At 36.9% G+C, this 26,697-nt stretch overlaps 2 protein-coding genes across 4 annotated transcripts in view; both read left to right on the forward strand.

The window, feature by feature from the left end:
- colec11 (collectin sub-family member 11) overlaps positions 1 to 26,697 on the forward strand; it is a 284,310-nt gene that overhangs the window by 3,956 nt on the left and 253,657 nt on the right. The gene's annotated exons all lie outside the window — the stretch shown is intronic.
- The window catches only part of LOC127455029 (unconventional myosin-VI), a 103,215-nt gene continuing 91,069 nt past the window's right edge, over positions 14,552 to 26,697 (forward strand). For all 3 annotated transcript variants that reach the window (XR_007899620.1, XM_051722560.1, XM_051722562.1), the window contains exon 1: positions 14,552 to 14,684. The gene's annotated coding sequence lies outside the window, so the exon portion shown is untranslated. The remainder of the gene's footprint in view (positions 14,685 to 26,697) is intronic.

A 26,697-nucleotide genomic window follows, 5' to 3' on the forward strand; every position in this document is an offset into this window, starting at 1 on the left:
ATATGTTTAGAACACTGTGCTTCAGCCAGAAGAGTGTAAACTTTTGGGTTATTTTCTTTGTATTAGCACAAAAAATATACAACATAATTCTTTGAACATCAGTGACGTAATTGAGCAAAACACCATCTTTTTCAATTGTTGAGCTCTATTTCTCTCAACATTCAACATTCTTTGGTGGCAGTTTCATCCACTCTTGATCCTTCTCGATGTGAAATTGCAACCGTTAGTGTCTCAGACAGTGATGAAGACAAACTGAAGAAAAAAGTCAGTTGGCTTGCATAAACTGAACTGATTAGTTCTTGTAATAGTGAGAATTGTTCTTCTAGAAAATACTTCTCTTTCCAGATTTGTTGTGTACCCTCCTTCCCCAGCTGAAGGGGGTATAACCATAACAGAAGATGACCTCAACTGTCGCGACGAAGGCAAATTCCTAAATGATGTGATATTGGACTTCTATCTGAGGTTAAGTGCAAACACACTAGAATTCTTTGGTACATTGCTGATGTGTATTGTGTCAAATGACAGGTATCTGGTCTGAGAGCAGCTCAAAAAGGAGAATGCCATCAAGTGCCATGTCTTCAGCTCTTTCTTCTTCAAGCACCTCACTCAGGAAGATCAAAGAAGGCTACCAGAAACTATAGAGTTGTCATATGTATATAATATGATCATGTGAAAAATATGGGATCTTCCTAACCATAATTTCTATAAATACTGCACTGTACCACAGTGTTCAAATGCGCCGGCATAATCAGGTGAAAACATGGACTAGGAATGTCAACATTTTTGAGAAGGACTTTATATTTGTCCCGATTAATCAGATGTGAGTTTCTTTACCTTACTATTTAAATTCAGTTTTTTTATTTGTATACTGCATTTTTTTGAATTAGTTACCCTATTTAGCAGTTATAGGTGTAGAGTGTGCAATTTCTGCGCCACCAAAGCTGCGGTAAAATAATCACCTTTTCATACAGGTTTCTTAGCACCATATTCATCCATGCCAATCTCATTTACGGTATCCTTGCCTAGAGGACAACTTAAGTAAAAGTGGCACATCTTACCCTACTCTCCTCACTGAATAAATGTTGAAAGATCAAGTGATCATTTTAATGTTCTTTTGGATTTCTAACTTGTGTAGGCCAGGTGTAAAATAAAATCTTGATAAATGCCCCTCCTGCACCATGTCTCATCAGGGCTCACTGATACCTGTCTGTCATCTCTTTTCCTGGCCAAGTTTCACAGACTAGTGCTTTGGATCGTTGTGTCAATAGGCACAGAGGGCATTCAGTGGAGTACCTTGGAGATCAATCTCCACCCAACCCGATGTCTCTCTTCTACCATCAGGATTCTTCAGAGAAGCTCTCCAGATGGAGTCGATCCATAGGTAATTTACAAAACTGACTCAGAGCAAAGTGGTAGTGCAAATAAAGGACAAAATCCATTAGAATAATTATTTTGCTCCTGTCCTTTTTTTCAGTGAGGGAGTGAGGAAATCCTAATTGTACCAAAAAATCGATTGTGATTATTTACCAAAAAATTATGATTGCGATTTGAACTGCGATATGATTATTTAGATAAAAAAAGAAAAGAAAAAAAAAACCTAGTAAGTGTTTACTTCTGACCAGAATTAAGCCATGGGCAAACATACACTACTGCCTATAGAAATACTGTTTAAGAAAGGGTGTTCACACTTGAGTCCTCTTAAAAAGAACCAGACTAAATCAATGAAAATATAGTTAGAGGGAAAAAAACAGATTCACATCATCTTCACATTGTATCTGTTCACTATCTATCTGTTTTTGTCCACTTTGTTATTGGGCCTCAGCCCACTTTTCATTATTATTTTTGGAACCCAATTGAATAAGTTATTATTAATTTAATACATTATGGAAATACTGTATATAACTATTAATATTATTTTAAAACCTCACCATATTTGTGTAATGTTTTCTTAACCTGTATGCGGCATAGCTACTGTATGTTGGCCTTTATTTTGGCTGTACAGGAAGACATTTCTGTTTGTAGTTGAATTCACAATGGCCTTTTAATGCAGAGAAATGCACTCATCCACGCTTCTGTCCAGAAAAACCTGGTGTTATGAGGTTACTTTAGATTTGGATAGTAACTTTTAGCGGCCAAGCATATTTGGAATTACACAAATGTGCAATTAGTGAGCGATGTCAATTTAATGCGCAAAGCTCATTAGCCTCACACGTAACTCTACAGAGAACAGCGCTGTGCACATACATTAAGCGCAGCAAGCAGTGTGTGCAGACTATTTATTTAAATTGCAGCCTTTTTGGTTTGATAATTGCACTAGGTCATGTCGAGCCCTAGTGAACAGTAATGCACTTAATGGAAGTCTATGGGGCAAGGCATCGCACCGGATAAAGGATAAAACACTGTTTCAGACTTAAACATTGTGTAAACATGAGACTCGTGTAATAAAATTGAAATGCTTAAATAGTGCATAAATACAAGCTTTACATTGCTGCTTGCACTAAGTTCATATTTGTACAATTTCTGCAATTTTTTAGAAACTGAGAGAAAAGTCACTATTTTGTATAAAATAATAAATTGTAATCAACAGTATATCACAGATGCACTCAAAGCTTAACTTGTGTTGAACCTGGAACATTAATTTGTTTACTTTTTTGTTTTCTTTATAGACGACTTGGACAGGAGTTTCTGTTTTTTTTCAGATGATGAGGCTGAAGATGACTTTCAGGTAATGTGATTTACTCTCTATCTAACTAGCAAATTATGGAAATGAGTAAAATAACATTTTCTCTATTTAAATGAAAGGCTGTCAAGAACCGATCTGTCCTTAACAGTGGAAGAAAAAATTACTTCAAATGGTGAGTAATGTAGGTCAAGGTAACTTCCTCTAAAATAAAAACAAATTTGTATTATTAATTCTGGTGCCCTAATAAATATAATATCAATTGTTTTCTAGCTACCCGTCACTAGATGGCAATAACACATTTTTTTTTTTTTTTTGCATTTAAAAGCTTTATTTTACTCAGGTATTCACTATCTCTGTTGCCAGGCCACGGACTCTCTCACCAGCAGAGCCAGATCACCAGTGGTGCCGATTCTCCAAGAGTAATTATCTTCTGTTTCAAATTGTCTTGATTATTTCTGCAAATGTGTGTTTACATGCTGTATTGGGCAGCACATGTTGCTTGTTGATAACTGGAAAAAAAGTTGTCTTCCTCAAAGAGTGGCTTGGGGAGTTCAGAAAGAGTCCTGCATTGGACCACATTCAAATTCACATTCAGTTTTTTGAGATGTTTATTTAAGTCCATTATTGCTAGAAATTCTTCTACCTGCCCAATAGGGGGTGATATGCATAAAGAATGTGAATCAACAAAAACACAAGAAGAATGTGAAAGTTAAAGTGGAGGTTGACTGAGCAGGGGGGAGAATTTTTAGTAAAAATATACTAAAATATTGATCTGTTTCTCACCTACCAAATCACTTATGAAGATCTGGATTTAACTACTGGAGTCTTATGGATTACTTTTATGCTGCCTTTATGTTATTTTTGGAGCGTCAAAATTTTGGCACCCATTCACTTGCATTGTATGGATCTCAGAGCTGAGAAACTCTAAACATCTTAATTTGTGGTCTGCTGAAGAAAGTCATACACACCCGGGATGACATAAGGCTGAGAAAATGATTAGAGAATTTTCATTTTTGGGTGAACTATTCCTTTAAGAGCACTTTAATTGGCCTCTTAAAGAGAGAGTTCACCCAAAAATGAAAATCCTCTCATCATTTACTCACCCTTATGCCATCCCGGATGTGTATGACTTTCTTTTGCAAAACACAAACAAATATTTGGATTACTTTTATGCAACCTTTGTCATTTTTATTTATTTGTTTATTTTGAGCTTCAAAGTTTTGGTCAGCATTCACTTGCATTGAAAGGACCTACAGAGATTAAATATTCTTCTAAAAATCCTTGTTTGAGTTTTGGGTGAACTATCCCTTTAACACTGGTCTGACAGGCGACACTCCTAAACTGACTGGATTAGTGATGTGGCCATGACCGCCACTTTTATATGCATCCTTGACTGCTTTATACTTAGCCTTGTTTTTTTTTGTTTTTTTTCTTCTTTGACACTATAGATAGGAGTACCTGTGGTTGTGCTTGACCATTTCTTTGGAAATTGTTTCAGAAATCGAGCAGTGGCTATAGACACCCAATAAGTTAGACTGAATAGAGGCATTGCTCCATATATTAAAGGAATAGTCCACTTCAAAAATGTAGATTCTGTAATAATTTATTCCACCCTTATGTTGTTCGGAACTGTATGACTTTAGTATGTGGATCAAAAAGAAATGTATTTTTAATGAAAAATTATTTGTTTCTCACCAATACCATATGCCTTCAAAATACTTGGAATATGAACCACAAGCTGCAAGGACTAACGTAATGGTACTTTTTGGGTCCTTTTTTAAGCTTTAAAGTTGTAGTGTGTAACTTTTTCGGTCTTAATACTTTCTTCTATCCCAACTTAATATGAAGATAAGCCATTCGTAGGTAAATGTTTTCAAACTGTAAACACTGTCTCTGTGGCACTATAAATTCCTGTTTGTTTTGAGCAACTTGTCCAGCCCAACACAAAAACATTGACTCAACCAGTGCCGTAAACTGAGGGCGAGGCTGTCTGTTTGTTCGATCAACAGCAGACTGGGGACGCATTCGGAAGGCTAATTGAAAATATGTTTATTTTTGCAATTCCATTAGTTGTGGCTAGTGGCGCAGAAATTTTAACACTCCAGCTTTAAAGTGAGTCACTGTCAACTGCCATTGAATTTACTTTTTCTATATCTGTGGTATTCTATAAATCGAAGATACTTGCAAGAGGAATGGAGGGTCAAAATGGGCTACCTGCAAAGTTTTGGAAAGGGAGTGATGGATGGATGGAGTCCTCATGTTCCACAGCAGGAGAACTATACAGACTGTGGCATCTACCTCCTACAGTATGTGGAGAGCTTCCTCAAGGTACTGTATGTAACTGCGGAACATCTGTTGAAATGTTTACTTTGAAATGTGTGGGGTTTTCCTGTATTTGAAAGCTCAGTTCTTACTTTTTTATTTAGGACCCACCACAAACTTTCCATCCCAGCATAGACCTGAAAAACTGGTTTTCCCGGAGGTCAGTGAAGAAGAAGAGGGGCAAATCAAACGATTCATACTCAGGCTCCACAGAGAACAAATGGTTTGATTTTTACAGTTGAAGTCAGAAGTTTACATACACCTTACCCAAATACATTTAAACACAGTTTTTCACAATTCCTGACATTTAATCGTAGAAAACATTCCCTGTCTTAGGTCAGTTAGGATCACTACTTTATTTTAAGAATGTGAAATGTCAGAATATTAGTAGAGAAAATTATTTATTTCAGCTTTTATTTCTTTCATCACATTCCCAGTGGGTCAGAAGTTTACATCCACTTTGTTAGTATTTGGTAGCATTGCCTTTAAATTGTTTAACTTGGGTCAAACATTTTGTGTAGTCTTCCACAAGCTTCTCACAATAAGCTGCTGGAATTTTGGCTCATACCTCCAGACAGAACTGGTGTAACTGAGTCAGGTTTGTAGGCCACCTTGCTTACACATGCTTTTTCAGTTCTGCCCACAAATTTTCTATCGGATTGAGGTCAGGGCTTTGTGATGGCCACTCCAATACCTTGACTTGCCAGTTTGCCACAACTTTGAAGGTATGCTTGGGGTCATTGTCCATTTGGAAGACCCATTTGCAACCGAGCTTTAAATTCCTGGCTAATGTCTTGAGATGTTGCTACAGTATACCCACATAATTTTCCTTCCTCATGATGCCATCTATTTTGTGAAGTGCACCAGTCCCTTTTGCAGCAAAGCACCCACACAACATGATGCTGCCACCCCCATGCTTCACGGTTGGGATGGTGTTCTTCGGCTTGCAAGCCTCACCCTTTTTCCTCCAAACATAATGATGGTCATAATAGCCAAACAGTTCAATTATTGTTTCATTAGACCAGAGGACATTTCTCCAAAAGTAAGATCTTTGTCCCCTTGTGCACTTGCAAACTGTAGTCTGGCTTTTTTTATGGCAGTTCTGGAGCAGTGGCTTCTTCCTTGCTGAGCAGTCTTTCAGGTTATGTCAATATAGGACTTGTTTTACTGTGGATATAGATACTTGTCTATCTGTTTCCTCCAGCATCTTCACAAGGTCCTTTGCTGTTGTTCTGGGATTGATTTACACTTTTCGCCCCAAACTACGTTCATCTCTAGGAGACAGAATGCGTCTCCTTCCTGAGCGGTATGATGGCCACGTGGTCCCATGGTGTTTATACTTGCATACTATTGTTTGTACAGATGAACGTGGTACCTTCAGGCATTTGAAAATTGACTTGTGGAGGTCCACAATTTTTTTCTGAGGTCTTGGCTGATTTCTTTTGATTTTCACATGATGTCAAGCAAAGAGGCACTGAGTTTAAAGGTCGGCCTTAAAATACATCCACAGGTACACTCCAATTCAGTACACCTCCTATCAGAAGCTAATTGACTAATTGTCAATTTTGAAAGCTGCTTAAAGTCAAGTCAAGTCAAGTTAACCTTTATTTATAGAGCACATTTAAAAACAACAGGAGTTGACCCAAAGTGCTTTACAGATCGAACAAACAAAATTACAGAGTGATATAAAAACAGACTGATTTAAAGTTTAATATAAAACATAATAAAATAAATAAAAACATTTAAATACAACATCATGTTTATTGATTTCAAGCTATTCAATGATCTATTCAAAAGCTACAGAATAAAAATATGATTTTAAAGAAGATGGCTAATGATGAAGCTGACCTCTCATGGAAAGGGAGACTATTCCATAGATTAGGACCTATCACAGAAAAGGCAGGGTCACCCTTAGATCTATAGTGGCAATGAGGAACCTTCAACAGAAGTTGATCAGAAGACCTGAGTGCTCTAGTGGGGGAGTAAGGGTGTAGAAGGTCACTAATATATTCAGGCGTGAGACCAGATAGTGCCTTGTAGACAAAAATCAGAAATTTAAAATCGACCCTGAATTTCACAGGAAGCCAGTGTAGAGATGCTAAAACCGGGGAAATGTGATCCCTCTTTCTTGACCCTGTTAAAAGCCTAGCTGCCACGTTTTGAACTAGCCGTAGGCGGCATAATGCAGTTTGGGGCAGACCAATGTACAATGAGTTACAATAGTCTAACCCTGATGTATTAAGTGAGTGGATCACAATTTCCAAGTCTTTATGGAAAATACATTTTTTTATTTTAGCGATAGATCTCAGGTGTAAAAAGCTACCCTTGACAACAGCTGTTTAATAAGCATCTGCTTATTGAAAAGTAATAAGGAGTCTAAAATCGCTCCAAAACTCCTTACATGATCTTGTACTTTGGACGACCTAACTGGGCAATCAGGCCAGGTAAGGAGGACATGGAGGAACCTAAAATCAGAACTTTGGCTTTGTTTTCATTTAATTGTAAGAAATTGTTTGCCAGCCAATGTTTAATATCTTTGAAGCAATTTAGGGCATTCTCAGATGAACAATTCTAGTCTACACTCACTGGGAAATAAAATTGGGAATTGTCAGCATAACAGTGATATGATATGCTGCAATTCTGAAAAATAGAGCTCATAGGAAGCATATACAGGGAAAATTACAAGGGTCCTAAAATTGACCCTTGAGGGACACCACACTGTAATTGAACCGATACAGAAGAAAAATTACCTACATTTACAGAGAACGTCCTTTCTTTTAGATAGGATGAAAACCACTGGAGGGCCATACCCTGGACCCATACATTCTAGATGATTGAGAAGAATATTATGGTTGATAGTGTCGAACGCGGCACTGAGATCTAATAAAACTAAGACGACAGGTGAACTTGAATCCATGGAGAGTAAAATATCATTAGTGACCTTCAACAATGCAGTTTCAGTGCTGTGCAAGTGTCTGAAACCAGACTGAAATGTATCTAAAATGTTAAATGTATTTAGATAGGTGTAGAGCTGCGAATAAACAACTCTCTCCAAAATCTTGGAAATGAAAAGTTTGGAGATTGGTCTGTAATTGCTGTGTATTGCCAGATCCAAAATATATATATATATATATATATATATATATATGTTTTTTTAACAAAGGATGAAGAATTGCATGTTTAAAACTACTTGGAACAACTCCACTTGCTAATGAGTTGTTAATTATAGCTGTCACACTAGAACTGATAGTCGTGAAAACTTCTTTAAGAAGGCGTGGAGAAAGAATATCCAGCTTGTAACTGGAACACATCATCTTAGAAACTACATCTGCTAACTGTGCTGACGTAACTGGTTCAAAGTGAGTCAGGGAGCTGGACAGGGAAGGAATTAGTGGTTGATCAAATTGTACAGGCACAATTGTACCTTTAATCTGCTCAATTTTGTGAGTAAAGAAGTTTAAAAATGTTTCACAGGTCTCTTGGGTGGCATCCAGAAAAACATTTTTAATTGGGTTCAAAAAAGAATCAATTGTTTTGAACAATACCTTTGGTCGATTTGCATTTTCAGAGATAATGTAGAGAAAAACTTAGCTTTCGATTCCTTTACAGCTCTCTGATAGTTAGTTAAACGCTCCTTTAAAATGTCATGAGAGACCTGAAGCTTGTCTTGTTTCCATTTGTGCTCTGCTTTTCTGCACTCTTGTCTGAGAGCGTGGGTGACGTCATTTAACCAAAGCTGTGAAACACCCTTTACTCTCCTTGGCTTGTAAAAGTACAAGATTTATTAAAAGCTTCAACCAATCATTCAATGTCAGGTCCAGCTAAGACATCATCTGTGAAAAGAGTTATATAAAATTCTGAAAACAGATTGGCAGTAGATGAGTGAATGGACCGGGAGTGACGTAAGGGCTGAGAAAAAGTAGGGAGCGAACAGGTAGAGACAGACTCAAACATTATTGAATAATGTTCAGAAATGCCAATATCTAAGACCTCTAAGTTGGATACAGAAATACCATAAGATAACACAAGGTCTAATGTATAACCCATATTGTGAATAGGTCCAGTGACTCATCGTACAAAATTTAAAGATTCAGTGAGGGAGATAAATTAGTTTACCAGAGGTTTTGATGGACAGCATATATGAATATTAAAATCCCCAAGAATCAGGAGTCTGTCACCACAAGACACCAGTCCAGAGAGAAATTCCAAAAATTGTTGGATGAATTGCTTAAATCTGGGAGGTCTGTACACAAGTGCACAGAAAGCAGGACCCAGGATGTCAATCTTTAATAGATGGACCTCGAAATTAGAATACATGTCCATAGGTAGTGTTCTGCATTTAAAAGAGTTTCTAAAAACAGTGGCAACACCACCTCCTTGCCCTGAAGTCCGTGGGGAATTAAAAAAGTTAGAGCCTGGCGGTGTTAGATCCCCCAGGGCCGTTTGTTCTCCAGGATTCAGCCAGGTCTCAGTGATGAATAAAAAGTCCAATGATCGTGATATAAAAAAGTCATTCAGAATAAAAGACTTGTTCGATATTGAACATGCATTAATGAGGGCCATCTTAATAGTGGCAACATCTGTGTTTTGCGGTGAAATAAAAGATGGCGTTTCAGCAAGCTGAGATTATCAAAATTGACTCCCCGCTTTACATCACTTTCACCAGTCGGAGGGAGATGGCGTGAAGACCAGATGGCTGGTATGTGGTGGTTGTCAGAGGAATCAGTCGGTAATCTGCAGTGATGTCAGCGTGAACCTTGATGGACATACCGGGGCGACGTGCAATTCCAAGAGCCACGCAATAGTTATAAACTCCATCTGACAGGCGGGCCGAGGAATTCAAGAAATCCAGAGATGAGTAGAATAAAAGCATATCAGAAGAAAAATTATTGCATGAACTTGCAAACAAGCAGGGAGCTCTCCACTGAAATTGGCGAGGGCCAACAGCAAAACTCCAACAGGCTCCAGCCCCACTGGATGTCGACAATGGACAGGGAATCAAGCAGCCTATTTAAGACTGCACGTAGCAGTCCCAGCGAAGACCATCAGTGAGCGCAGTGGTGTTTATTTCCTTTGAGGTAATCCAGTCAGACGTGAGGTGTAGCATAGATTTCTAACAAACTATAAAGTCAATAGTCCATAAGATTGTCCATAAAAGAGAAGCATAAAACTCGATTTCCTGAGGTCGCTCATACAAAAGGCCACTAAAACAAAAGCATCTAAAAACATTGAAAAGAACCCTGAGTGCAACGGCAGACAAACACACCAGTGTTCACTACCGGAAGTTTTCAGACAGATAGAACAGACAGGAAGTCTTTTTTATGTTTTGAAATCATGAAATTGTTGACATATTACCCATCATCTCACATCTCACATAAAGGCACAGTTAACTTAGTGTATGTAAACTTCTGACCCACTGGAATTGTGATATAGTCAATTAAAAGTGAAACAATCTGTCTGTAAACAATTGTTGGAAAAATTACTCGTGTCATGTACAAAGTAGATGTCCTAAACAACTTGCCAAAACTATAGTTTGCTAATATTAAAGAGCACCTATTATGTTTTTAAACGTGCCTAATTTTGTTTTAAAGGTTTCATACAATAAATTTACATGCATCCAAGGTCAAAAAACACTTTAATTTGCTCATAATTTAAATTGCAGCATTACCTTTTTTAACCAGTGTCAAAAACAACTCGTTCAATGATCTGTTCTAAAGGATTCATTCTAAACTCCTCCTTTCAGAGAGCCTACTCTGCTCTGATTGGTCAGATGTCCCAGTCTGTTGTGACTGATCTACCGCTTAGTGTAGTGTTTGAGGGCGGGTCAAAGCTGTTTGCGAGCAGCCAATGAAGACCAGAGGCGGATTTTTTGTTACCAAATTACATAGGTTAGTACAGGAAGTAAGTCTGGAATTACTAACGAATCGTTCAGATTTGACTTCTTTTGGGAGTCAAATAAGTGCACATTTGTCGTGCACTTTGATTTTTGAAACTTTGCTGACTTTTTTACATTCACAAACAGCTATATAACACACTACATGAAAGGTAATATTTGAAAAACCATAATAAGTGCTCTTTAAATCTGTGGAGTGGTTAAAAAATTAGTTTTAATGATTTCAACCTAAGTGTATGTAAACTTCTGACTTCAACTGTATATATATATATATATATATATAAAACCAGAGTCCTCCTGTTCGAATCGCACCGTGAGCCAACTCTCGTTCTCACCTTCCCCGTTCGAATGCTGTGAGCCCATCCACTTCTATGCTGAGTGGAGGTCTCCCATTTGAATCACAGTGTAGCCCCTCTCAACCAACTATTGTACAAGAACGTACCTTCAAGCAAATGCATACAGCGCTCCGTCTATATAGCTTTTTGGGAGGGAAGAACACATTTTCAGAAGTATCCGCTAAGCCAATTTACCATATAGAATTGTTGCCGGCTCGCTGTCCTAAATATTTCCTGCCATTGTCATGGTACTGATCTTTTAACTTAATGCCTTTCTGGGGGTTAATCAGGACTCGAGTCGAGTCTCGAGCTCCGAGCCCTCCAGTACACGGACAGCAAGCCAAATATGTTTACCTCTTCTATACAAGATTACATTAACATACGAACTACTAAGGTAATGTCTGTGATGAGAGCGGTTGCCCTTCCTGCACTGCCGGTAGTTACACTACTGCTTTGTCAGCTGAATCAATGGGTGCCAGAATAAAGAAAAATAAGATTCAGTTTTTTCTCGTATAGCTTTCTCTGAGAAAGATAAAAAATATCAGGGGAAACATACTGTTGGACTACCTGTGATTGACCTTTTTCAACCTCTCATGCATCTTTGCTGCGTTCTCCATACGAGCATCTTCTTTTATCTTATTTTATTGTAAAGTGTAAGGGCTAATGAGACTTTAAATGGATCATGTACTAGCCCCTTAGTTCAGTGCTTTGAATTACCCATCTGCTATCAGGCTATGCAGCATATGGAATGTGTTGTAATTTAAGCTTAAATGTTTAAGAGGGATTGGTTTCCATTGTTGATGGTACCACTGAGGATATTTCAAAGGGCAAACCTGAATGCTAAACTTGCTGTTTGATTAGTACTTATTGGTTCCTTTTGACTTCTGAATTTTCTAGTATTGAAGTACCGATTGGATACTGAAAAAGATTACAAAACTATTGTCCTCCAAAACATTATGCCAGTTGTCCTTAAGACATTTAAGTACTTTATTTATAGTGCAAATATATTTGTGCTGTATTTATTTTCAATTCTCTATGGAACCTGTGGTCAACTTCTGATTATTTATTCTGTTTTTTTGTTTTTGTTTCATTTATTCTAATTTCACAGTGTCCCTTCTGGAATAGGTGCAGTCTCTAATTATTGACTGATCGTGATCTTAATCAGTTCTGCATTATACTTTAATGTAACTCTATGGCCAAGAACCAGAATGTACTTTATATGTGCTTGTGTATCCCTCTTGTTCATTCTGAAAGCGCATTAGGCTCAGTTTTTTAAGAAACATTCATAGGTAATGTCATTTGGCACGAATAATAGTGTCTGGAAATAAAGCAATTCTTTCCTCCTTTATGTGTTTCCTGCTGTTTTGTTTATGGTATTTGTGCTCTGGCGCACCTTGTGCAATTGTTTTTATCTATTTAGTGCTCTTGGGAAATGCAAAGTCAGTGTGGCATTATATCTAATTAATGGTGTTTGTACAGAGACACCAGGTGAGAGACACATAACTGTACTCTTGTCTTAATCTACTCAGTCTAAATTGTTCAATCATTTAAAAACAGTTTATGCTACTTGAATAATTCTTGCTGAAAGAACCAATGTTCAATATTAGCATGTAAAAAAAGGTGTCATTTGTAAAATATTTATGTCTGGCTGACCTACAACTCAAGCTAGTAGACTAGTTAACCTGTATAAACAGCCCCAGCAACGTTTCAGGATGAAGCTGTACAAAATGGAAAAAAGGGGCATGGTCTAATCCTTAAACTTAAAACAGAGTTTTTTCTCCTCTTATAACTGTTTTGCTCAGAAATTTGATACAGTTCTGCGTAGAAACAATATCAGGTGTCCTAATTAGATTTGCAAACGCAAAGTCTGCTTTCAATGAGGTATTGGATTTCAATTTAGGAATACTTCTAAAAGTTTTGAATTACAAGCCCTTAAAAAATTAATGAATCTCCAGTTTGTATCAGTTGCACACCTTTTAGTAACCATGACATTCCAATAGCCAGCTCTTGACTTTCTTCACATCCCTCAAATGACGCCTTTCGACGTATCACTAAAACTTTATCAACAATAAAATCGTAAGGGATTTCTCTGTATTTGACAAAGCATTTACTTAAAATAGTGAAGGTGCTGAATGAAATAACTTTTGAAATAAAGGCTCTAAATGTGAAAAAATGGGCAAAAAATATTTTTAATAAAAATTTGTTTTAAAATATACACTGTTCACACAGTATATTCAACGAACATATAATTAATGTATATAAATAACAGGTAATGCCCACATCTCACATATTCTTTGCCACAAACTAGAGTCGTGCAGTGCACAAAAAATTAGGAAATCACCTAATAGCCTGAAATATATAATATGGCAAGAATTAAGAAATGTACGTATTGTAATAGAGAGATTAATCAGTTAATCAATGTTATTGCCAAACTCTGTAACCCTTTTTAGATTTACTCACTCTCTCTACCCCAGGAAGGACTTTTGTCTTATTGTGTAAATATACAATGAATAATAGCCTATAGATAAAACAAAAAGAAAATAGAATAAATAAAGTCAAAGAAAATGTTAGAAAAACTCACACTTACTGTAAATTATTTGAAAATAATATTTTCATTAAATATATATGACACTTTCCACAACCTAAAAACAGAATGGAGTCAAAGTCACAGGTCTTACCATGTTTTAGTTCAAATCTGAGGGTGAACTAACTAACTCCTACTTTGAGTTTTATGGGTCTTTTTCGAAGAGAATGTCAAGTAAAATTTTAAGACATCCTTTCATTTAAGGATCCTGCTTAGTTTCTATGAAAAGTGAGTCCCGCCTTCTTTGATATTAAAACAGTGGTCCATCCTACAGCAGAACAGCAACAAGAATATCAGTTATTATCAACAATTTGGCCATACCTGATTATTAGGGGGGACATGTCCCACTCATTGTCAATTGTGGTTACGGCCCTGCCATATACAAATATTAAAAAATTCAAAATAACCACTTAAGGAAACTATTTCCAGTTCAGTCCAGTTGCTTATGACATATAATTTCATCTCTGGTATTTTATAACGTCAGTATTGGGACTACTCTGCTTTTAGTAAACAAACGTTGTATGTCAAAAGTCATTTTCCTGAGGCCATTAGAACGAAAGTAGTGGCTGTGCCTCAAAACACAGTGAGCTTCCTACTTAGACGTCATATGATGCCTAAAAACGCTTCACGCCGAACGCTCACTAGGTAGGCAGGCAGCTCGCTATGTTTTGACACAAAGCCAGTGCGTGTCACAGCTTCTGTGTCGCCGCTGAGGTCGCTGTTATTCCTGTGGACTTCAGTCTGGAGTCGGACACTGAGAGGAAGGACAGCGGCAGCTTTGGAAAAGGGAAAATTAAATAAACATCGAGGGAATCTGTCACCGCCAACCGGGACATTGTCGCTGCTTTTACAGGACTTACACATACTGTGAGTGACTTTCATGACTATGGTTTATTATGTGGATGTAATATATTTGTCAGGTATGTCTGTGTTGTTTATGTTAATTTGTGTTTAATAGCTTAAAGAGTGGCGAGCTAGCATGCTGCTAATGAATGTGTCGCTATTAACACCTGTCAGGTACATTTCTCATGTCATTTCTTTCAATAACTAGTAACATTCTGTTTAAATAATCGGGGTTTCATTGTGACGTTTGAATAGGAAGGAACATTTTACTATATTTGCTCTTCAAAGAGCTTCGTGTCTATCCGGCATAGTTATATTGCATTGAAACATTTATAGCAGGTTGTATTAAAGTTGTATTGATGTAAATGTCACTATTTTCACTGAGAACTTACTTTAATATGATAAGTTGAGGAAGAAGTGTCAAAGTTTCCAGAGAGGCAATAAAGTCTACATGTCATTTAAAGTCGACTGAAGGGATCCTGTTAAAATAGTTCAACTATTGTGCTCAGAAGTAGTGGAAATTATGGCTCAATTTAACGTTATTTTATAGTCTTTCTCAATTATTTTATATGAGATGATGCTTTCTACACTTGGATACCTTTAAACTGCTGTCTTCGCGCATGCGCATCATATTTAATGGCTCCCTCATAGGAACAAATCATCTTTCAAATGATGTCATTCTGAAATTAAAGCTCATCACGATTTTGGTGTGTGAAAAGAAAATCATACTTGATGAAACTTGCCAGCAATAAGTTACCAACTAAATCTTACACACAGACTAAAAACGTTTAGCTTTCCCCCCAGCTGTTTCATATTTGAACACTTATTTGAATATTCTAGAAGCACAGTAAAATGTTGGCCTTTGAAGCACCAACGGCAGTGGCCTCTTTGCATCCTGTTGCATCCTGTTTTCCATGTCCTCTGGTTACAAAGAGAGCAAGAGCAGAGGAAAAAGGGGGAGGGATACTGTATGTGCCTTGCAGGAAACTCACACAGCCCTTTGACCCCTTGCCATCTCTTATGGCAACCTCTGTACTGGTGCCATCAGTGTGAATAGAATTATGTGTTACTCATCTGCCTCTGAACGTCTCCATACAAGATGGCAAGTGATGAGCCGAAGTCTGTTGTTGACTATCACAGCAATGTGGATGCGGAGAGTTTTTCACAGTTTTGTTGTTATTTTGGTTCTGTTTATTTACGTGTAATGGACTGTATCTCAGCCAGGCTTTCATCGCCAAATAGCCTATGCCTCAAAATTTCCAAGAACTCCTTAGAAATGTAGCCTTATTTCAATGTCATTTTGTGCGCCACTCCATAAACACTCCTATGTACAGTATGTAAGATTTAGCTTTCAAACTTTACTCTTGCTGGCTCTCAAGACTATTTGGGTAATTCTCATAATACCTGTCAAGACAATGTCCTGGTCATATTTAAGCCCAAATCAATACAAAATACACATGAAATTATTTTTTACAAAAAGAGAATGAAGCCTAAATTAAAGACCATTAAAGGAATATTCCGGGTTCAATACAAGTTAAGCTCAGTCGACAGCATTTGTGGCATAATGTTGATTACCACAAAAAAATAATTTCGACTTGTACCTCCTTTTCTTTAAAAAAGAAGTGTGAGGCACTTACAATGGAAGTGAATGGGGCCAATTTTTGGAGGTTTTAAAGGCATAAATGTGAAGCCTATAATTTTATAAAAGCACTTACATTAATTATTCTGTTAATACTCATGTATTATTTGTATTGTTTATGTCTTGTGGCTATACTTTAGAAACATTTTAAGTTCCTCAAGCCATGTCCACACTAATACGTTTTAGTTTGAAAATGCATCTTTTTCTCTACGTTTGGCCTTCTGTCACACAGAGGCGGCATTTTTGACATTGAAAACTGAAAACATTTGAAAACGCTCTCCCAAGTGGATAAATTTGAAAATGGCATCTTCGCATTGTAGTTTGGACAGGGGATACTGAGATATCTGAAAACGATAAAGTCAGCTCTTGCAGCGGGGGGAAACGCCCCGCCTACTCTCCCCCCCATATTATATTATTTTATACTATATTATTTATATAGTTTATTATATTTGTATTATACATAAGTAACATTTTAATTTTTACATTTGTTTAAAAAAATATTGCAAAAGTGTATCTGTAGCTAGCTACACTATCATTTGAACATTGAACAACACTGATTCGGTGAGTCCAGTAAGCATTGTCAAGTGCTTGTCCTTCGGACAAGTAAATTGGTTATTCACTTGTCCGAGTAAAAAAGTTACTTGCCCGGTATATTATGATACATTGTCACAATGCACAACATTTTAGTAATCAGTAATTTAATTTGACTATTCTTGATACCAGCTTCAATACCACAACAAATGGAGGGCCTGGGTAGCTCAGCAAGTAAAGACACTGACTACCACACCTGGAGTTGCAAGTTCGAATCCAGGGTGTGCTGAGTGACTCCAGTCAGGCTTCCTACGCAACCAATTGGCCCGGTTGCTAGGGTGAGTAGAGTCACAGTGGATTAATCTCCTTGTGGTCGCTATAATGTAGTTCTCGCTCTCGGGTGGGGTGCGAGAATAGCGTGAAGCCTCCACACGCGCTAGGTCTCCGCGGTAACACGGTCAACAAGCCACGTGATAAGATGCACGGATTGATGGTCTCAGACACGGAGGCAACTGAGATTGGTCCACCACCACCTGGATTGAGGCAAGTCACTATGCCATCACTAGGACCTAGTGTGCATTGGGTATTGGGCTTTCCAAATTTTTCAAAAATAAATAAATAAATGAAAATACCACAACAAAATAACATTAACTAATTTGTTAACTATGTAAGAATTGTTTCAAGTTCTCAGGTAATTATTCAATACTAGTAAACAGTCAGTAATAAAATAACAATAAAAACAGCAACGAATAGATATAGATTAAAAACAATAGAACAAAAAAAAATTAAGAAAACAGTGCTTTTTTAACAGCTTTAAAAGTTTTTAACAGCAGTTTCAAGTATTCAAGTAAACATTCAGAATGAAATGTGATATGAAATTACTACAGGTCTTCACTGTATGATTATAATACATTAATACTTTTTAAAGCTACTAGTTTAGACATAATAGCTACTAAGTTACGCAGTCAAGAGCAGTTGAGTGTTTTCTCATTTTCTTGTTATGGTTGTTTGATCATTATAATGACACACTAGACAGCAGCAGGTCTATTAGCTTACATTTACACTTACAAGTCCAACAGTTTGATACTGGTAAAGGGAGTACCAAGAAAGTACTACTATGATGTATAAATACTTCACAATGTAAAAAATAAAGCAATTTTTTTTTACATTGAAAATAGCATAATGAACATATTTGTTGCATTGTGGTAATGAGAATAGGGGGTTAAAATGTGCGTAACTATCATGAAAGTAATGTCACATCATAAAAAATCTTAATAGGTTTAATTTCCTATATGCATCTGTGTCTATATTATTTCTTTTTTTTTTCTTCTTTTTTTTTTTTTTTTTTTTTTTTGGAGTAAAATTGGACCATAAACTTTTCTTGATGGGTTTCATGAGAATCTCCCATTTTTCTATTATGCAACTATATAAAATATGCATACATACAGTTGCAATCAAAATTATTCAACCCCCCTGGCCAGCAATACATTCTGGTGATGTGAATTAAAACACATCAACTAAAACCTCAGTAAACAGTCAAAATAAGTTTTTAATACACAGCTGAGTGATTTTGAGAACAAAGAGTTTAGTTTACCCAATTTTTAAAATATAAAATAACTAATTCTCTCCACAAATGTCATGTCAAAAATATTCAACCCCCAAAGTCAATCATTTGTGGAGCATCCTTTATCCTTAATAACAGCAAATAAATGTTTCAGGTAAGTGTTCTCAGGCTTCGGACACCTCTCTATTGGAATCTTTACACATTTCTCATGAGCAAAAACTTCCAGCTCATTGACATTATTTGGTTTCTGTGCTGCCACTGCTTCCTTGAAATCCCAACAAAGGTTTGCAATGGGATTTTAATGATGGACTGAACGGGCCATTTAAGGACATTTCACGACATATCCCTGAACCAGAGTTTTCAAATTAAATCAAATCAAATCCTTTTATTGTCACTCAACCATATACACAAGTGCAACAGTGGGTGAAAGTCTTGGGTGCGGTTCCAAGCAACATAGCAGTATGACAATTACAATAAACATCTGATTTACATATAACACAGTTTACACATCTTGTTACACAACACAATATACAATATACACCTAATAATATACAATATACAGTATACACAAAATAAGAAGACTGTATACAATAAAAATACACTGTACCCCCCCCCCCCCCATAAATATGAAGTGTTGTGTTGACATTCAGCTGTCGGTTGATAGTCAGTTGCCAGTGTGTTATTGAGAGAATAACGGCTGGTGCCAACTTCATTTTGGACAACTTAAATGTATCCTTGGTTTTACTGTCTTGCTGGAAAGTCCAGTGACTTTCTCAGTAGCTTCAATTTACACACTGAAGGCATCACATTTTTGCCAAAATGGCCTGATACCTGAAAGAATCCATGGCGTCAGTCACATAGTCAGGATAGCCATTTCCTCCAGACGCAAAACACCCCCATAACAGGACTGACCCACCTCCATGCTTGACTGTGAAGATGTATAATTCTTGTCATCACCTTGCCTTTCTTACTCCAGACGTACTGTTGACCCATGGGTCTAAATCTAATTTTCAGTTAAGTGTCATATGCTTCCAGGACTCCACAGGTATTTTTAGCCATGGGCTTGCTTGTGTAATGAAATAATCTCCTCTATTAGCTTTTGTGACAGCTTATTTTTAATAGATTTTTTATTTTATTTTTTATTTTTTTGCTTACAACACTAAACTTAAGTTTGAAATCTTAAATAAGTGCCATTGTAGAGTGATGGCTTAATTTTGTTTTAAAACAATTACTTGTGTAGCCTTACATATTTCAGAAACAGCTACATGCAATAGGGGTTGAATAATTATGACATGGCTGTATTTTTAAAAGATCCTGCTGTTTACAAATATTAGGTTATATATTCACACTGTGACTTTGAATATGTCACTCATCTGATATAGGTGTAATCTTTAAAAATTCTGGGTAATCAGAAAAGCTTGGGGTTGGGTGGGGGGAAATTGAATAATTTTCATTGCAATTGTAAAACAAATTTGATCTCAGTGATTTGGACCGTGGCATGATTGTTGGTGCCAGACGGGCTGATTTAAATTTCGTTTTGTCAGGGTACACGGTTATGCTGCATTCCATTCAAGTTGGATGAGGGATATTCCTACTTGATATCTCCAACCATAAATGCATTCCATTCCCTGATATTCGGAACTGCAATGCTCCCGTTAGCTTAGCAGGGGTTTGACTGTCATTAGAGATATCTCCTAGCAACCCAACTGATAAACAATGCTGCAGCGCTAGCATTTGTGCTTCAGGTGTACGATTATCAAAAGAGATTATAATGTTTTATACACCTGTTTCTGCAGCAGGTGTTTGTTAAACAAGCTTTAATATCATGTAATGTGGAAACAAACTCATTTATTGATATTATGTAATAAAGTGAATGTTTATCACTTACTTTATATATCTCCCTGAGTGTCGACATGTTTGTGTGACATCATGCCCCTGCATCTCGGTGAAATTGGAGTCGAGAATTTCTGCACAAGCCTACAAGTTGTAATTCTGACTTCAAGATGTATTCCATTGCACTTTTCCTAGTAGGAAGTTGGAAAATCCGACTTTTCGAGTTGAATGGAATGCAGCACTACTTTTCAAAACTTGATCCGACACTGAATGCTCAAGCAGCCTAATTTACACTTAGAAAACTCCTGATGTTGCTATAACAATACAAAATGCATTTACCAATTTACATGAAGTGAAAATCAGTTCTCCTGTCCTGATTAATAAATTAAGCAATCACACAGTCATGCAGAATATCTTGTGTTTTTAAATCCATAAGGATCTCTTTCTCAGTGACGATAGCGGCAATGACAGCCGACTCGTCAGCAAGATCTCACTTTCAAATTACGTCACTTAAAGCATGATTGCGTCACTCAAGGCCAGCTAGAAGGCCTCAACCGGGACATATCCTGAAGATCACACCCACCAAGACAAATAAATCAATCTGATTGGCTGATGAATCTGACAATCTGACTTTAGTTACTCACTCATTTGCACTGTTGAGGGATTCTGTAGAAATTCTGAAGGCCTGAGGGGGTGGAGCTCAAACTCACGTGCTGCTTCAGGCGTGTGATTTGTGAAACAGTTGTCACACTTTGCTTGTAAGCATCAAGGAATAAATTATGACTGGATAAACTTTTCATTTTTCTCAATTTGTTTGTAGATTAATTAAGAGTGGAAAGCAGTTAAAAATACATAGGCAAAAAGGTCAATGAGAATGAAAGGATGAAAAATATGTATTTATCTGGCATGTTAGGCCAGCAGAGAAGACTTTGCTGGCCCTGAGAATTCGCCACTATATAGTATATATATATATATATATATATATATATATATATATATATATATATATATATATATATATATATATATATATAGTAAAAGGAGTATTGCATGCTGTTGCATGGATATTTTTCATTGCAAAATTTTACAATTGGAAAGATTTGCATCAATATTTACAAGTTGCTAGGGAGCTTTGTCATAGAGGTCCTAAGTTCATTTTCTTTCTCGACTCCATATCACTAGTTTCGATGTCTCTCAGGCAGACAGTTTCAACAAAGCTTCTCTCTCTTTCGATGGCCATCTGCATGCAGTATAACTATAAAACATGCTCTTGGAAGCCTTTTTGTGTAACTTGTGATCTGTAGACTCTACCTCCCAATTTACTTAGATTCTGGTTGTGTTTAGTCTTTCCCAAGCATAATAGGTTAATTATCATTTTACACATTGTACAAATTGAAGCATGAAATGGCAATTTTGCTTAGTTATTTACTCTTCTTTCTGCTTTAGTTCATAGCTTATAAATGATAAAACTATAATTCATGAAAATAGAAAAGAAATTGCTCAAAATCTTACACATTTTTTAAACTTAATAAAACACTTATTACCACATTGCAGTGATCTAAAATTAAAAGATATCAATAGGCCCACAGTTTGTGATTTCACATGCATGCTCTCTGTTTAGAGAAGAAAAGTCAGCCTACAGCGATAGAAGAGCATTGAGAAATTATCTAGCAGGGCGAGAGAGAAAGAGAGAGAGAATGGTAATTAACCCCTGATCTATAATAAAGTATAGAGATAAGTGATATGCACAGATCTCTGATGTCACTGTCATTGTGACACCGTAACACTGGCATAATTAATAAACACTGATGGTTCAACATCACACACCACATATTACATTACATCTATGTTTAAAAATAAATAATAATAAAAAACATCCCCAACAATACACCACTACTTACCCCTTGTTGCTGTTGCTAGGATAATTTTGGCCTTCAATTTAGGTCAATAACAAAACAAAATAAATAAAATAATAATAATAATAAAAAAATTAATAGAAATCCCCCACTGTCTTCCCCTGCTTGCTATGCAGTGTTTGATAGGATAATTTTGGCCAACTTGTTCATGAATGTTCATTAAATGTTTTATTACAAAACACGAAAAAAAAAAACAAACAAAAAAAAACCACACACAAACAAATAAGAAAAACCCATCTATCCCTCTGCCCACCACAACTTTCTGAATGTTTGACAAGTTAAATTAATCATAGCTAAATGATTAGTAGTTACAGTTGAAGTCAGAAGTTTACATACACCTTAGAAAAATACATTTAAATTCAGTTTTCCACAATTCTGGACATTTAATCATAGAAAACGTTCCCTGTCTTAGGTCAGTTAGGATCACTACTTTATTTTAAGAATGTGAAATGTCAGAATAATAGTAGAGAGAATTATTTATTTCAGCTTTTATTTCTTTCATCACATTCCCAGTAGGGGTGTAATGGTTCTCGGTAAAAAAACGAACCATATGGCTCACCAACCGCGGTTCGGTGAGCATTTGTTGCGCTGTTCATCTCTAGTTTAATAATGCATCTGGATCATACAGTTTGGCGAAAAAAAATAAAGCGGCAAATAGACATCCGCTAATGCACCTGTATGGCTCTGTAGATGGACACACTCCGCCTTAGTTTCACGTGGGTCAACTTTATACAGAGAGAAGCTGTCCTGTTAACTGTTAGTATGTTAAATCAGTTGATGACATCACAGTTCTGCACACGTTAATTGGCAAAATGGCAAGCAAAGAAAACAGTCCGCAAGAGAGAAGCCCCTGCATCATTTAAAGGAATAGTTCACCCAAAAATGAAAATTTGCTGATAAGGCCATCGTTTGGGTTCAGAAGAACTTTATTTGTCGACTAGAGTCATGTGGATTATTTTGATGCACCCTAAATATGCATTTTGGACAGTCAAAAAATGGAGTACATTCACTTGCATTGTTTAAAGGAGGAGGCCTGAAATTAAATCCTAAAAATCTTAAATTCTGTTTTGATGAAGAAAGAAACTCCTGGATGGCCTGAGGGTGAGTAAATTATCAGCAAATGTTCATTTTTGGGTGAACTATTCCTTTAAGTCTCCTGTCTGGTAACTTTTTGTTTATACAGTCAATTACAACAGCGATGGTCAAAAACATTTACAAAACAGGCACTGTTTGCAGACATTGCTCTACGCAAGTGCCGTATACTGGTAATACATTGATATTTGATTAGCTATTTACGCTGACATTACCTGAGGATATATAGTGCGTGGTGTGCTCAGAGCCGCAGGTGAGCCCAAAACTGCACCAGACACACTCCCTTCCGTCTTTTAGCAGGCACACTGTGCTAGTTCAGACAGACATGAAAAAAGAACTAAAGCACGTGGTGTTCATAGCCAAAGTGATGTTGCCCAGGTATTAATTTAAAATGTCGAGTTAGTAATTAGAGAGAGATTTTTTTTTCAGTTAAGGACCCTAACGAAAATTAACCATGGTTTTTCTATATTAATATTGTAGTAGCCATGTGTCAAGGATTGAGAATGAGGCTCAGGACCCAAGCGTGAAGTTTTAAAAAAACAAAGGATTTATTAACACAAAAAGGGCAAAAACAAACCAAAACTCCCACAAGGGGGAAAAACAAACATAAACTACCCAGTAGGGGGAAAAGGTAATCCAGAGCTGCGGTAGAAGGCAGCTGGGAACAGGACCATCCAGACTGGGTAGGGATGAACCGAACAGGAAACTAGACCGACCAAAAGACCGACTGGAATAAACAAACAAAAACACAGGACCGACTGGAAAACATGACTGGAAACAAGACGAACTGGCACTGGACAGCCAACATGAGGAGACTAAAATGGGGAGAGAAATCAGACGGGTTAACAGGGGACAGGTGAGACAAATGAACTAATAATAAGCAAACAAGGAGGCGGGGTATGATGTAAGACAGAGAGACACGTGGTGATACGGAAACAACACAAAGCCACGTGCTCTCACAAGACAACAAAACACCCGAACGGCATGAGCTCACATCACCAAGACAATAAGGCAATATAAGCCAACTGACACATGCCAACCGACAAACAAGATGAGAGAATACGTAGCAACGGCAAACAAAACAACGCCATGCATTCTTACACTAAACGAAACCTGAGTGTCGCAAGGCAAATGCCACGCGATGCACGCAACAGGCGACAAAAACAAGACAGGACACCTGTGTGAGAGTTCGGCCACACACACATTCTCCCGACACCTTAGACCGAAGTGACCCAACCTCAGCACAACATGAAGACAGCTTGCAACCCGGGTGCGCAACGTGAGCGTGAAGCGAGGCGCACCCGCGTTCGCGAGAGCCAGACAAACTATTGACACGAATGCAATAGAGTGTCACCCAATGTTTTGGTGCTTATTTGGTTTCTTCCTATTGAGTTAAAAAATGGCTCAATTCGAGGGGATTCACGATGTTAGCCAATCAGAACAGTGGGTGTTTATGTTGAAGTTTTAAGAAGGTGCTTATGCTAAACCGAGCATTTCAGACAGAGGGCCAGAGAAAGGGTGCAAAATGATCATATATTACTAAATTATGACTGTTGTATCAAAACTATATATATTATAGTAAAAAAACTTTACTAACATTATCAGTGAACCTCAGGGAAGATAATGCAACTATAAAAAAGAGCATTTCATGACCCCTTTAAGTAACCAACCATACTTTTATTTGACACTTTCACTCATTGATTAAAAGTAATCATGTCTGACTGTCAATACTACATTTCTACAATGGCATCTGAAACTGAAAACTATTGATTTTTAATGATGCTGCATCCAAACCGCTAGGTGTCAGTGTAAGTCCAAGATGACACAAAGACAAAAGTTACTGAGTGTGTCTTTAATAGACCATAGTCCATCTTAATAAGACTGTAGCTTTGTTTTTTTGTAATTAACATTTTTTATTGATTCAAAGAAAATATCATATACACACCGAATCAACATTTAACTTTTAACCCTCATTAATGTCCCTCCCAAACACCAACCCCACCCTACCCCAAAGAACACCCCTGTGGTCACATAAAATAATACACATTCACACAAAAACAATAAAATAAATAAATAAATAAAAAATAAAATATATAATAAACATGAATAATTAAACTAAATGTCTCTCTCCTCATCCCTTCCCCTAGAGTCCCCTAAAACCGCCAAATGCCTACCCCACTTCTTGAAAAACAAGTCCTCCTTGTTGATACATAATTTTGGGTTCAGTCATATGCTCGAGGCAAAATTTAAATAAATGTCCGAATTGAATACTCTGGCCACTCTTGTCCAAATCATGTGCAAATGTGAGATAACGGGGTGTAACTTAACTTCTCCGGTTAGTTTGATAGAAATGCTTTGCAATGGCGAAATAGGGGCAAGAACTTCCTGTTCAATAGAAAACCAGGGTGGGGCTCTTTCAGGTGGAAGTGACCAGTGAACCAAATGTCTGAGACCGAACGCATAGTAATAAAACAAAATCTTAGGTAGGCCTAGCCCACCTTTGTCAATCGGCCTATGTAATTTGTTGAAATGTAGTCTGGGACGTTTACCATTCCAAATGAAGGACTTCGCTGTGTTATCAGTTTGCTTGAAATAAGAGAGGGGGACATCTACAGGGAGTGACTGTAGCAGGTAGTTGAATTTTGGAATACAATTCATTTTAATAACATTAACCTTCCCAATCATCGATAAATGTAATGAAGCCCATCTGTCCACATCGCTCAAATCTTTTTATTAAAGGGTCAAAATTAACTCTAACTAAATCAGACAGATTTGCTGGGAATAAAATACCCAAATACTTAATGCCCTGTTTGGGCCACTGGAAGGCACCCGGCTGGAAGGTTGTTACCGAGCAGTACGCTGTCAGAGCCAAAGCTTTGGATTTAGACCAATTAACTCTGTATCCTGAGAGCTTGGAAAAGGAATTAATAATTCTGTGGAGGCAAGGCATAGATCTAGTAGGGTCAAAGACAAATAATCAAATATATAAATGAATACTGTTAAATGTCCATGTCATGCAAGTGCGCATCCATTTATCAGTTGCGCGAATACGAATCCTCTCTCGGATTAAGTTTTGGATTCTGAAATGTACAGTATGGTTTTATAGTAGAATGACCTCTTATATGTCAAAATATCAAGGGAAATGTTATTCCTCATGACATGACCCATTTAAGTAAACCCATTTTCATAAGGACAAACATGTATTTTTTATTAAAAATAATACAAAATATGGTTTCATATTGTTAATAGAAATGCTTATAGCCATTAATCTCGCACCATAGTATGACACATTGCCAAATTAGTCTGTCAGTGTGAATTTAACGTTATTGACCATTGGTGAATTGCTCCAGTGCCTGCAATTTGATGATATAACACTAGAGGACAATACCTGATAAAACTTTAAGGAAGTTGACAGAATGCACTATTGTTTTTAATGAAAGATATTTTTTGACATTTAGCATT

This window comes from Myxocyprinus asiaticus, chromosome 17 (genome assembly GCF_019703515.2).
Source record: "Myxocyprinus asiaticus isolate MX2 ecotype Aquarium Trade chromosome 17, UBuf_Myxa_2, whole genome shotgun sequence".
Lineage (NCBI taxonomy): Eukaryota > Metazoa > Chordata > Actinopteri > Cypriniformes > Catostomidae > Myxocyprinus > Myxocyprinus asiaticus.